Source organism: Neofelis nebulosa, chromosome 11, assembly GCF_028018385.1.
Source record: "Neofelis nebulosa isolate mNeoNeb1 chromosome 11, mNeoNeb1.pri, whole genome shotgun sequence".
Classification (NCBI taxonomy): domain Eukaryota; kingdom Metazoa; phylum Chordata; class Mammalia; order Carnivora; family Felidae; genus Neofelis; species Neofelis nebulosa.
The window spans coordinates 69,765,769-69,777,519 of NC_080792.1; positions in this window are offsets into that span (position 1 = coordinate 69,765,769).

Below are 11,751 nucleotides of genomic sequence, written 5' to 3' on the forward strand. Positions count from 1 at the left end.
GAAACAGAGATTCAGAGAAGCCTGCACCGTGTCTTAAAGAGTCAGCTCCTTAAGAGTCACTTCTGTCCTCATCTCATTGGCCAGAATGAGCCACATGACCAAGGCCAACGGGAATGATGGTAGAATCCCGCCTTCAGGAAAGGGATCTGGGACAGCTGGATGCTGCTGGGAGGAGGCGATCTAAAACATCTTGGGTGGCAGTTAAACACTTCTTTCCAGAGCTGGGGGCCTCCTCTCCGTGTCTACAATGCTCCGCCATGCTAATGATTTGAAACAGTGGCTAATTTGACAAGCCAATTGGAGTCCCCGTGATTGCATTTGACTTTCTGACTAATGACAAGAGATGAACTCCCTTTTCTTAGTGCAGCTTACAGTTGGATCGCCTTGGGCCATCGCGCGATCCCAGTGTTCAAAATGTTGCCTTGTAAATTGTCTAATAAAGTAATAAAGGAAGGGACTTGATACATGATTTGTCTTTTAACCATTGTAATGGGATTTTTTTGGGGGTGTGGGGTGGGTAACATTGTTTTATGTTAGAATGCAGAAATTATCACGCATAATTAGAATCATTTCAATTCCAGTCTCTGCCAGGCCCCTGACATATTCCTCGATTTGCACCACGTCGAGCACGGCGGCTTGTAAAACCTCATCGAATAAAATTTTAAAAGGCAAACCAATCTGCAGTGGTGCAGTGTAGACTGGAAGAGAAGGCTGCCCGAGTGAGCTTTGCCTTTGAGGGAGGAGAAAGAGGGGGGAAAGGAGGAGAAAAGAGACAAAAGGATAACATAAGAGAAAAGACCACGGCCAGTCAGTGTCATTAAGGCCACTCTCTGCTGGGGCAGCCTGGGACCCGTCTGGCCATGGGTCAACCTCAATGCTCTTAATTAGTGGCCCTTCAGTCCCACTCAGATTCCACATTTGTGCCCCAGGTTTCATTTCATTCAGGCCGACCAGATCCCTGCCTGTGCATCTTCTTAATATTTAATCCTAATCATGCAGACACATGTATGGATCTATTTATCCACAAAAGCTGCCATATAAATGTTTAACCAGAAAAGCACGGGGCGACTCAGATCAGCCGAGGGACAAGCTTTTCCAGGGGCGCAAGGACAGGCAGGCTGTCTGGCTCTAGGGAGAAGATATTTATCGAGAAAAATGTCCCCGGTTCCCAAAATGTCCAGGTCAGGCCTCGGAGGTGGGGGTGGTTAGCAAAATGTTGCTTTCTTCAGTTGGCTTGCGTGAGAAGCTGTGCACCTCTCTCTGGAGCTCTGGCGGGAGGGGGAAGATGTCGGTGGGATTCTTTCCCTGTCCTATGGTGTCCCCATGCACCAGAGGCCGGGGCGTCTAGTTCTAGGGAGGAGGGGCGCCTGTCCGGGCTGGGACGTGTGGCAGCCTCTGAAAACCTTGGCGGACCAAGTGCCTTGCAGTAGAATTATCGCGCTGTAAAGGGGGAATGGTGCCTCAGGAATGGCCACAGTGCTCATGAATATTCCGGGCACTTGTACCCACAGCCAGCACTGGGCCTGGCTCCTGATTCATCAATATTACAAATCGGCACCGTGGCGAGCAAGCTGTCAGCAATTTTAATATTTGCCTCCAGCTCGAGGAATTACAGTGGAGGTATTTCCCAGGGACACCCGGCCTGAATGCAGGGCAATACCTCCCCCTGCGGTCAGAGAGCCTGGGAATGGGCCTCGGAAGCTCTGGGTTCAAGACCCAGGTGCCCCAGTCAAGTTTTATGTAGCCATGGGCAAGGACTGAGGTCTTCCCGGAACCCGCCCCCCCCTCCCCCGCCGTCCCCTCACTGTCCCAGGGAGATAAGAAGAAATTACGTGAGCACTTACTGTGTGCCAGCAAGCACACTGCAGCAACTTTGCAGGAGAGAGATGATTGGGCCCCATTTTACAGATGAGGAAAACTGAGGCTCATCATGGGCAGAGCGGTTACCTACCAGGGGGTGTAGATGCCAAGTCTGGAGGCCTGTTTGAATTGCAGGCGTGCAGGAAGGATGGCCAACTTAGAAGGGGTGTTATGAGGATAAGAGGAGAGCCAAGCTTGGGAGTGCTTTGCAATTATCTTGAGTCCCCAGGAGAGCCTTCAGAATCCTGGGATAAGCATGGCTCACATCAGCACAGCCTGCTGTGGGCTGCGGAGACCTTTCGCCTCCCCTGTGCCTACTTCGTGTCCTCAAGGGGGAAGGAGCGTGCTGTCCGTCTCGCAGGTGGAAAGACTGAGGCTCAGAGAAGTGAACTGCCTTGTCCAGAACTCCACAGGTTGAAAAGTGACAAGGTCGTGGTGGAAGGTCATAGCCGAAGGTCTTTAGCAGAGTAAGGAGGGTAGCGGCTATGCACCCATTTTACAGATCAGAAATGGGAGGCCACGGGCAAAATGCTGAAGGGCTTACTTCTCTGCAGCAAGTAAGAGTTTTTTTGAAAGGGGTAAGGAAAGATGAACCCATTCCTGTAGTCTCTCTCTTTATGTCTAGTATTTTAGCTAAAAATAAGGTGGGGGATGATCCTCCCTCCCTCCCTCCCTCCTTTGTCCTTCCTTCCTTCCTTCCTTCCTTCCTTCCTTCCTTCCTTCCTTCCTTCCTTCTCCCTCCCCCCTCCTCCTCTGCCTCTTCCTTTCTCTCCTTCTCTCTTTCCTGACTCTGTTCTAGTGTGTCAGGAAATCAGAACCTCTTGTAGGTATTTCAAGCACGCAGAGTTTTAACACAGGGCACTTGATGCTTAGGAAGTGGGTAGGCGGTGGGAGAGTTGCTGTAGTGTTTGGGAAGGCAGGGTGTTCGGCCATCGCAGGCCATTACTGACGGTCTCAGCTGCCTGCCGCACCTCCCGCTTTCCCAATCTCACGTGAACACTTCCCACGGGAGTGGCGGGAGGAGGCGGGGGCGAGGGGGCGCGTGGGGACCTGAACCTGAACTCTGTTGGCAAGAAGTCAGAATACCGTCTCCAGGAGCCGTGTTGGGAGCTGGGACGCCAGCACCCGGATCGGATCCCTGTCGCGTGGTGGCTACACCTCCTCAGTGGTTTCCCCGCGACGCTTGGGGTCCCCACGGAATGAGCGGTCTACCAACAGGGGGCGCAGTATGAGGCGCACCGAAAGATTTCAAGCTCTCTTCCTACTTTCAAGCCCAGCCACCCTGCCCATTTTGTGTGTTGGGTTTTCTCTGAACCGCTATGCCACACGCACAAAGTTTGACTCTCACTGTATCGCAGTGAACCACGGCCAAAGAAAAAAAAATCTTCTGACCCTTGTTAAAATGGTAAGGAAGAGTTTATTGGGGAGTGAGGGTAGCGGTGAGAGATGAACACAAAGTACAACGGGAACACGTTGGGATTTTTCAGCCAAGGAGCAGGGTAGGGGGTAAGGGGTGGTGGGTGGACATTTCCCAAAAGAAGACATCAAGGGTTGGGGGGTTTCTTGCTGTTGACCGAACAGGATTCTTGCCGTTGACTGAACAGGCGGGGTGATCGGATATCACGGCTGGAGGAGTCCCCCTAAAGTGACTTAGCAGGATTCTAACCTCAGCTGGGCTATGCCAGAATGGGGGCCAAGGTCAAAGTCTAGTTTGAGAAGGGGGCTCGGCGGAGCCCAACTGGAGCTTGGTTAAGTAGAGATTCTTTGTCAAGAGGCAAGTGTGTCTTACAAGGATGGCAGAGACCCTCTGCTGGGGTGATGGGAACAGGATGAGTCAGAAAGCACCTTGACTTGTCCGTCTTTCTGGATCCCAAGCACGGATCTTGCCCCTTCTCCGGCCCACAGCCTTCACGCAGAGCAACTATGCAAATAGCTGCCTGAGGGTAGAGCAGAGCCAACATACCAAATTTCTGCTTTGGCTCAGCTGGGATCTATAGTTCTGTGGTTTTTTATGATTCGATGGTTTTTAGTATTCTTTGATTCTGTAGCAAGCCATCCTCAACTTCTGTAGTACTTTGATTTTGCCTTTCTTTGATTTTTTAGACACGATGATCCTGGGATGTGGACTTTCCGGCTCAATTATTCCAAGAATGAAGTTTTGAGAGTCAACGCGTCCAAGTCCCTCTTGGGAGGCGCTGGTCCATCCCCAGGCGGGGCCCCAAGGAAGGGAGTGTGATGGGGGGGAAATGGGAGACGCCGACAGAGATGTGGACTTAAGTCCCCGGTCGAAACCAAAGCACTCACACCTGCCATCAGGTTTGAGGCGCCAGTATGAGGTCAGGAGAGTCATGCCAGGTGGTTAAAGGTGGGAGCTGACTGGGGCGCCTGGGTGGCTCAGTCGGTGAAGCGTCCAACTTCGGCTCAGGTCATGATCTCCCAGTTTGTGAGTTCGAGCCCTGCATCGGGCTCTGTGCTGACAGCCTGGAGCCTGCTTCGGATTCTGTGTCTCCCTCTCTCTCTGCCCCTCCCCTATTCATACTGTCTCTCTGTCTCTCTCTCAGAAATAAATAAACGTTAAAGAAAAAGGGGAACGTGAGCAATAATGGAAATGAAGCAAACATCACCTGTTTGATAGGAGAGGAAAAAGACGCTTGAAACCATTGGGTTTGGACAGATCCTACGGTTCTCTGTGATAAACCGTTTCTGTCCTCTTTCCCCCCTAAGTCAACCTGCCACAGTATCCCTTGCTTCCTACCAGGGATCCAGACAAAGGGACCTACGTATTCCATGTTGGTTAACACTTCTATTTGCATTTGGATGGGGGTCTTCTAGACATAATACAATAATAATGACTGATCGATCAGTCAGGATAAGGTGGGCTGCTGTAATGAAAAGCCCAGGGGCATCTGGATGGCTCAGTCGGTTGGATGTCCAACTCTTGATTTCAGCTCAGGTCATCATCTCACAGTTCGTGAGTTCAAGCCCTGCGTTGGGCTCTGCACTGGCAGCACAGAGCCTGCTTGGGATTCTCTCTCTCTCAATCTCTCTCTCTCTCTCTCTCTCTCTGTCCTTCCTGCTCTCTCTCTCTCTCTCTCTCTCTCAAAATAAGTAAGTAAACACATTAAAAAAAGAGAAAAGCCCAGGGGCACCTGGGTGGCTCAGTCGGTTGAGCGTCCAACTTCGGCTCAGGTCATGATCTAACGGTCCGTGAGTTTGAGCCCCGCGTCGGGCTCTGTGCTGACAGCTCAGAGCCTGGAGCCTGCTTCGGATTCTGTGTCTCCCTCTCTTTCTGCCCTCCCCTGCTCATACTCTGTCTTTCTCTCTCTGTCTTTCAAAAATAAACAAACATTAAAAAAGAAAAGAAAAGCCCAAACCTGTAAGCAAACTTTATTGTTCACCTCTGTAACGTCCACTGTGGGTCTGGGCCACTGTGGTCCACGCGGTGACTCAGGGATCCAGGCTCCTTCCATCTCTGCTTCTGCATTGCAGCCTGAGGTCCCCTCCTGAACTGCATCAGCTCGGAAGGGATGCTCGTCCCCTCCACTCACAGAACCAGTTGCGTGATCTCACCTGCCTGCAAGGGGGCCGGGAAGGGTAGCTTCCTGTGTGTCCTGGAAGAGTGAATAAGGAACAGCATTTCGTGAACACCTGGTACCATTTCTGCTGCAACTGCCATCTTTTCTTTTCTTCTTCTTCTTCTTCTTCTTCTTTTTTTTTTAGTAATCACCGTAAGACCGTTACTCTACATTCATTGACTGAAATCACAAAAGATCTTCATAAAAGGAGGAAACTGAAGCCCATAGAGAAGTCCGGTAAGTTGCCTGAAATGACACAAGTAATGGCAGATCCAGAATTTAAACCCAGATGTGCACGCGCCCCAAATCTGTGACTTTTACGCTCATGTGGCCGACCCTCGGACTCCAGGGGGGCTGCTGGGGTGACTGCCTTCCTCTTCAAGTGACGACATACGTACCAGTCTCTGCCCTAGTCGGCCTGTGGCGGCCACACCTGGATCCGTGAGCGGAAACACCGTCCGCCACCCCGGAAATCCCACACCGTGCATGTGACACCTCGCAAAAGACAATCAATGGCTCCTGACAATTTTTTCATTTATCATGAAATATGGAAAGCATATTTTGATCTTTGCTTTTCTTCCATTTCCCATCTGTTCTTCATTAGGATTTCAAACTTAATAACCTAGAGTCAGCATCAACTTCAGAAGCCGATGCTCCTTGGAGGATTTTTGTTGTTGTTGTTGTTGTTGTTCCAAGAGGGTGGGTGTTGTTTTTTTCCACTCCTGCTCCTGTCTGTAAGTCCGTCTGTTTATCTCACCCTCCCGGATTCGATCCTCCTCATCCCAAAGGTGAAACTCACTTGTAGGTTGAAGCATGAGATCACTGACTGCATAATTTCCAGAACACTTGATTGATCCAGTGACCCTTCGGTTTCTCTCACTTGTGCCTAAAATCCCACCATTCAAGGACCTGCTCTGTAGCTTAAGAGGACCCTTTTCTTGGGGGGACCTGGGTGGCTCAGCCGGTTAAGTGTCTGACTCTTGGTTTTGGCTCAGGTCATGATCTCGAGGCTTCCTGGGTCTGAGCCCCACATCAGGCTTCTGTGCTGGTGGTGCAGAGCCTGCTTGGGATTCTCTCTCCCTCTCTCTCTCTCTCTCTCTCTCTGCCCCTCCCCACTCATGCTGTCTCTGTCTTTCTCAAGTAAATAAACTTAAAAAAAATGTTAAAAAAAAACATTTGAAAATGAGGACCCTTTTCTCTTGTCAAGATGCCCGAGAAAGGTCACCATGCCCCAGTACTATGCCTTTTCAGTGGCTGGGGGAAAATCTTGAAGTCCGCAGGTTTCAGAGGGGAGAGAAGGAACACAGGGACCCAGAGGACACAGGGACAGTGGCAAGAGTATTGACCTGGGGTTGAGTCTCACATCTACCAACAAAGCCCAGATATGGGCCTAACAAGCCATCCGACCTCTTTGACCCTTTGTTTCTTCATCTATAAAATGGGGATGTATTAGAAATTTCTTCCAGGGTCATCAGTGCGAATCAACAGAGAGGCCACAGACAACTTCCATTCACACGGCGCTTTACAGCGTAATAGGGAAAATATTTTGAAATATTAACTGAAGTTCTCTCTCTCTTTTCTTGTTAAAATTCTGTGCATTTATTTATGTCCTGTGGCCAGTCTCGTCTTTCAGGCAGCAGCCAGGCCATGCAACATTCATTGCCTTTGGGAAAGGGTGACACAGCAGAACGCAGATAAGGAAGAATCACATTCTTGGCTTTTGAATTTTAAAAGCTGGCCAAGGACTGGGCATATGACAAAGGATTTGGAAAGATGTAAAACCCTGTATCTAAAACCAGGAGAGACTCCCTGGACTGTGGAGCAGAGTCGGGTGGGGAGTGAAGGGAACACACATATATCCCGAGAAAGGACAGAGAGGGCTTGAGGTCAGGAGGGAAGTAGGACGTCTGTAAGGTACCACGGGCCACACGTGAGCCAGGGCATCTCCACAGAAGCCGGGGGTAATTACACTGCGAAGAACCAGATGACCCTCATTCCTGACACCCCATGGGTGGCTGGTCTCCAAGATGGTGCCCAGCGACTGTCCCCTCCTGGAATACAGCCCCTCTTGCAGCCTCCTCCTTCATTCAGTCAGGACTGTCTGTGTCATCAGTATTGTGCAGAACAGGTGACCTCTGAGGTGAGGGCACAAAGGGCTTTGCAGCTTCCACCTCATTCTCTTGGATCCCTGGCTTTGAGGGAAGTCATGTTGGGGGGGGCCCCAAGGAGCTCTGTGGAGAGGCCTGTGTAGAAAGACAGGAGATGCCCGCCAACAGCCGGGGCCAACATATCAGCCTCGTGAGTGGGCCCCATTAGAAACAAAGCCTCCAGCCCCAGTCAAGCCTTCAGAGGAGCCTGAAGGCCCAGCTTATTATATCTGACTGCACCCTCCTGAGATCCTGGAGCTGGACCCTCCCCCAGCTCACGAATTTCCAACTTATAGAAACCACATGACCTAATCAATGTTTATTGTCATTTAAACAATTTTTTAATGTTTATTTATTTTTGAGAGCGAGAGAGGGGCGAGGGGGGACGGGGGAGGAGCAGAGAGAGAAGGAGACACAGAATCCGAAGCAGGCTCCAGGCTCTGAGCTGTCAGCACAGAGCCCGACACGGGGCTCGAACTCACAGACTGCGAGATCATGACCTGAGCTGAAGTCGGCCGCTCAACCGACTGAGCCAGCCAGGCGCCCCAATGTTTATTAACAGCTTAAGCCACTATGTTTGGGGGGTAATTTGTTAGGCAGTAAGTCACAACTGATGCATTCGAGCTGGCATAAGCTAGCTAAATTCTTGGGAATTTAGACACGATTCCAGAGAAAGGGGGCAGAGGACCCTAACTGGACTAGGCTTACATTTCTGCCACCTCATGTAACACAGGCTTGCATAGAAATTAAACTCAGCTGCAGAAAAGTAAACTCCTATTTCTAGACTGCCTGAGTTCCTAGATTTACCTGTTTTGCTGTGACCCATTCCAAAGGGTTTCCATGGCCTTTTCAGGATGCTGGGAATCTGGGGAAGCCAGGACAAGAGACGCTAGATTTTTGGGACAAGGCTGCCCTTTTCTGCAAATGGAAAAATAGGGTGATGAAGAGACAGACTCCCCCCACTCCGTTCTGGAATTTGGGGACCACTCAGCCTGTGTGTTTGTCTCCTCCAGGCCCCCTCTTGCTCCTTGCTGCACCCCTTCCTGTGCACATGCACAAGCTCTGACAGACACCAGAGCCCTTCAGTTTGTCTTGTTAGAAAACCCTCGTGTTAAAGAGGCCATTAAAAAAAGAGGGAAAGATAAATTGCCCGCAGCTTCAGGGCCCAGGAGGAAAGGGGAGAGCAGGTAATGGAAAAAAGTCCTGTGATTACAGGGCAGGGGTGGCCCAGGAGCCAGAGCAGGGAAAAACCTCCACTTGGAGATGTCAAAATATTTGAAAATTCTCTTCCTTTGGTGAATTGAGTTACCAAAATGTATTCCACCCCCCCCCCCCTTTTTGCACACAGAGAAGAATCTGGAAGAGAGGTTAAGAGCACAGTTTCCAGCATCAAGCAAAGCTCAGCTCTGTCCCTTTACAGCTGCTGTCTGACCTCGGGCAAGTCTCTGAACTTCCCTGACCCTCAGTTTCCTCATCTAGACAGAGGAATAATGATAAGCCTATAAAAATGGCCCACCATCTTCCCTTGCCTTTGTACTCATGTCCTTTGCAGTGCGATTTTACATCTCCTCCCATCTCGAGGTGTTTTTTTTTCCCCCCACACCTCTTGATTCTGGGCTGTCCATTTGACTTATTTTGGTCGCTAGAAGGTGGGAGGCCAGTCCCGAGCCTACGTTCCAAGAGGCTTTGTTCACTCTGTTCTCTGATCCCCATAAGGAGAAGCTCAGGCAAGTCTGCTGGTGAATGAGATGCCACCCGGACCAGACACGGGCTGTCCCCGCTGAGGTCGTTCTAAAACACCCAGCACCTGGGTCAGCGCAGATGCATAAGTGAGCCAGCCAGTATCTGCCAGGACAGACCCAGAAAAGCGAAAGAGCCAGCTGACTCATAAACTCATGGGCAGCAATGGATAAAAGTGTATTGGTTTAAGCCACTAGTGCTTGGGATGGTTTGTTACACAGCCACAGCTAACAGATACACCTGTGTCTTAAGGAGTTGCTACAGGGAGGAGGCACAACAGTCGAAACAGCTGGCATGGGTGGAGTGCTGACCACCTGCTACCGTGCCCAGGATGGACACGCATCATCTCAAAGCCTTGCAGACAGAAGAACAATAGAAGGCTGTGTTCCAGACTGTATCTGGAGGCCGTCGCGAGCACAGAGCCGTGGGAAGATCAGGAGGCAGCATCTCTGGGTACAGGAGTGCCACAGGGAATGAAATTAGGTCAGGAAAGGGATAAGGCACCGCAGGGGGTGCTCCACACTCTCCTCTCACCAGTGTGGCCCCTGGACCAGCACCACCAGAATCCCTTGTTGGGGATTCACCACTGAGCCCTTGCTGAAAATGCAGACTCTCAGGTCCCACCCTACTGAAGTCAGGCCACCTGGCCCACTGCCATCGGGATCCCTGTTTTAACAAGATCTCCATGGGATTTGAAATTTGATGTGATGTTCAGGTTTGTCTAGAACATTGTTTTTTAAGCTACCTGCACTGAGGGGCCAGTATATTTTCCTTAATTCCCGTTGCATTGCAGAATGATGTTTTGGCAAAATACAGTAAAAAATGAATTGTAGAACTAGGAAATAAAAGATTAAAATGCATCCAAAATCCAGGCCTCTGCTTTTTTTATCATTTACATTCAACAGGCATAGAATTGCTATCTGTCAAAATGAGTACAGAAGTTTCACTCACTCCCTTTCTCTGTACCTACTTCACTATGGGCTGCGAACCACACTTTGGGTAGCACGGTTCTGGAGTTCTCAATGATAAAGATGTGGGGAGAGTACATGTTTTTAAAAAAAAATGTTAATGTTCATTTCTTTATTCATTAAAGATGTTTTTTAATGTTTATTTATTTTTGAGAGAGAGAGACAGAGCATGAGTGGGGGAGGGGCAGAGAGAGAAGGTGACACCGAATCCGAATCCGAAGCAGGCTCCAGGCTCCGAGCTGTCAACACAGAGCCCGATGTGGAGCTCGAACTCACGGACCGGGAGATCATGACCTGAGCCAAAGTTGGATGCTTAACCGACTGAGCCACACAGGGACCCCTGATGTTTATTTTTGAGAGAGAAAGAGAGAGAGATAGAGAGACTGTGCGTAAACAGGGAATGGGCAGAGAGAGAGGGACACAAAGAATCCCCACTCTCTGCGCAGAGCCCAGTGTGGGACTTGAACTCACAAACCCTGAGATCATGATCTGAGCGGAATTTGGACGCTGAACTGACTGAGCCACCCAGGGGCCCCCGCAAGTACATGTTTCTAGCATCACTTTCCAGATGGGGCAGTGGAGGCCCAGAAAGGCTAAAAGACTTGCCCGAGGTCACACAGCGCATAAGCGGGGTAACCACAGGCCACCTGTTTAGCCACTGCAAGGCGGGAGGAGGAAGAGGAAGGCACCGCCAATGAGAGGCACAAGGACAATGTCCCTTGCGCCCTGGGTGAGTGACAGCTGTCAAAAAGCCAGGCAACGGGGCACTTGCGGTCATGGAGCCTGCTGGGCGATCTGCCAGCCCCGGGCTGGGAGAATCTCCGTCTCCTGCGTTCTTGGGCACAGAGCCGGCCGGAAGGAACCCAGCCCCTGGAACCACCCTGGCCTGGCGGGCGGCAAGGGGCGGGGGCCGAGTTGCTTGCAGCAGGCTTCTCTGTCTTGCTTTCTCTCCTCTCCCTTCCCCAGCCCCCCAGCCCTGGGGGCCGGCGAGGGGCCAGGCCGAGGAGGGGTCTGGCAGGCTGGGTGATAGCTAGTTATCGACAGGTTGATGACTCCCACAGAAGACTGCCCGAGGACATTGAGGCGGGAGCTGCTTCTGAGGCCCGCTGCTCCCGCAGAGCTGGCTGCCCGCGTCTCTGCCCAGGGCTCGGCGCTTCCCCTCACCATCTCATTAATCCTGATTTACAGAAAAAGGCAGCAGGCAGGGGCCCTCTTAACAGGCCGAGCAGGCGACTGATTTGCCTTCACTGAAGACAATAGTGCCCAGGAGACCGGGCATCGCTGAATTATTCAAATCAGCCGTGGCAGGGAAATCTGAGGACACTGAGTGGTGGGGGGGGGGGGCCCTGGCCCCCAGACAGCCCTCCCTGCCTGCCCCCCGGGGGTGGGTGGTGCCCCGCCGCGTGGGGTGGCAGACACAGGTCCCCTTGCCAGAGTCCCAGAGCTGCTCCAGGCGCCCCC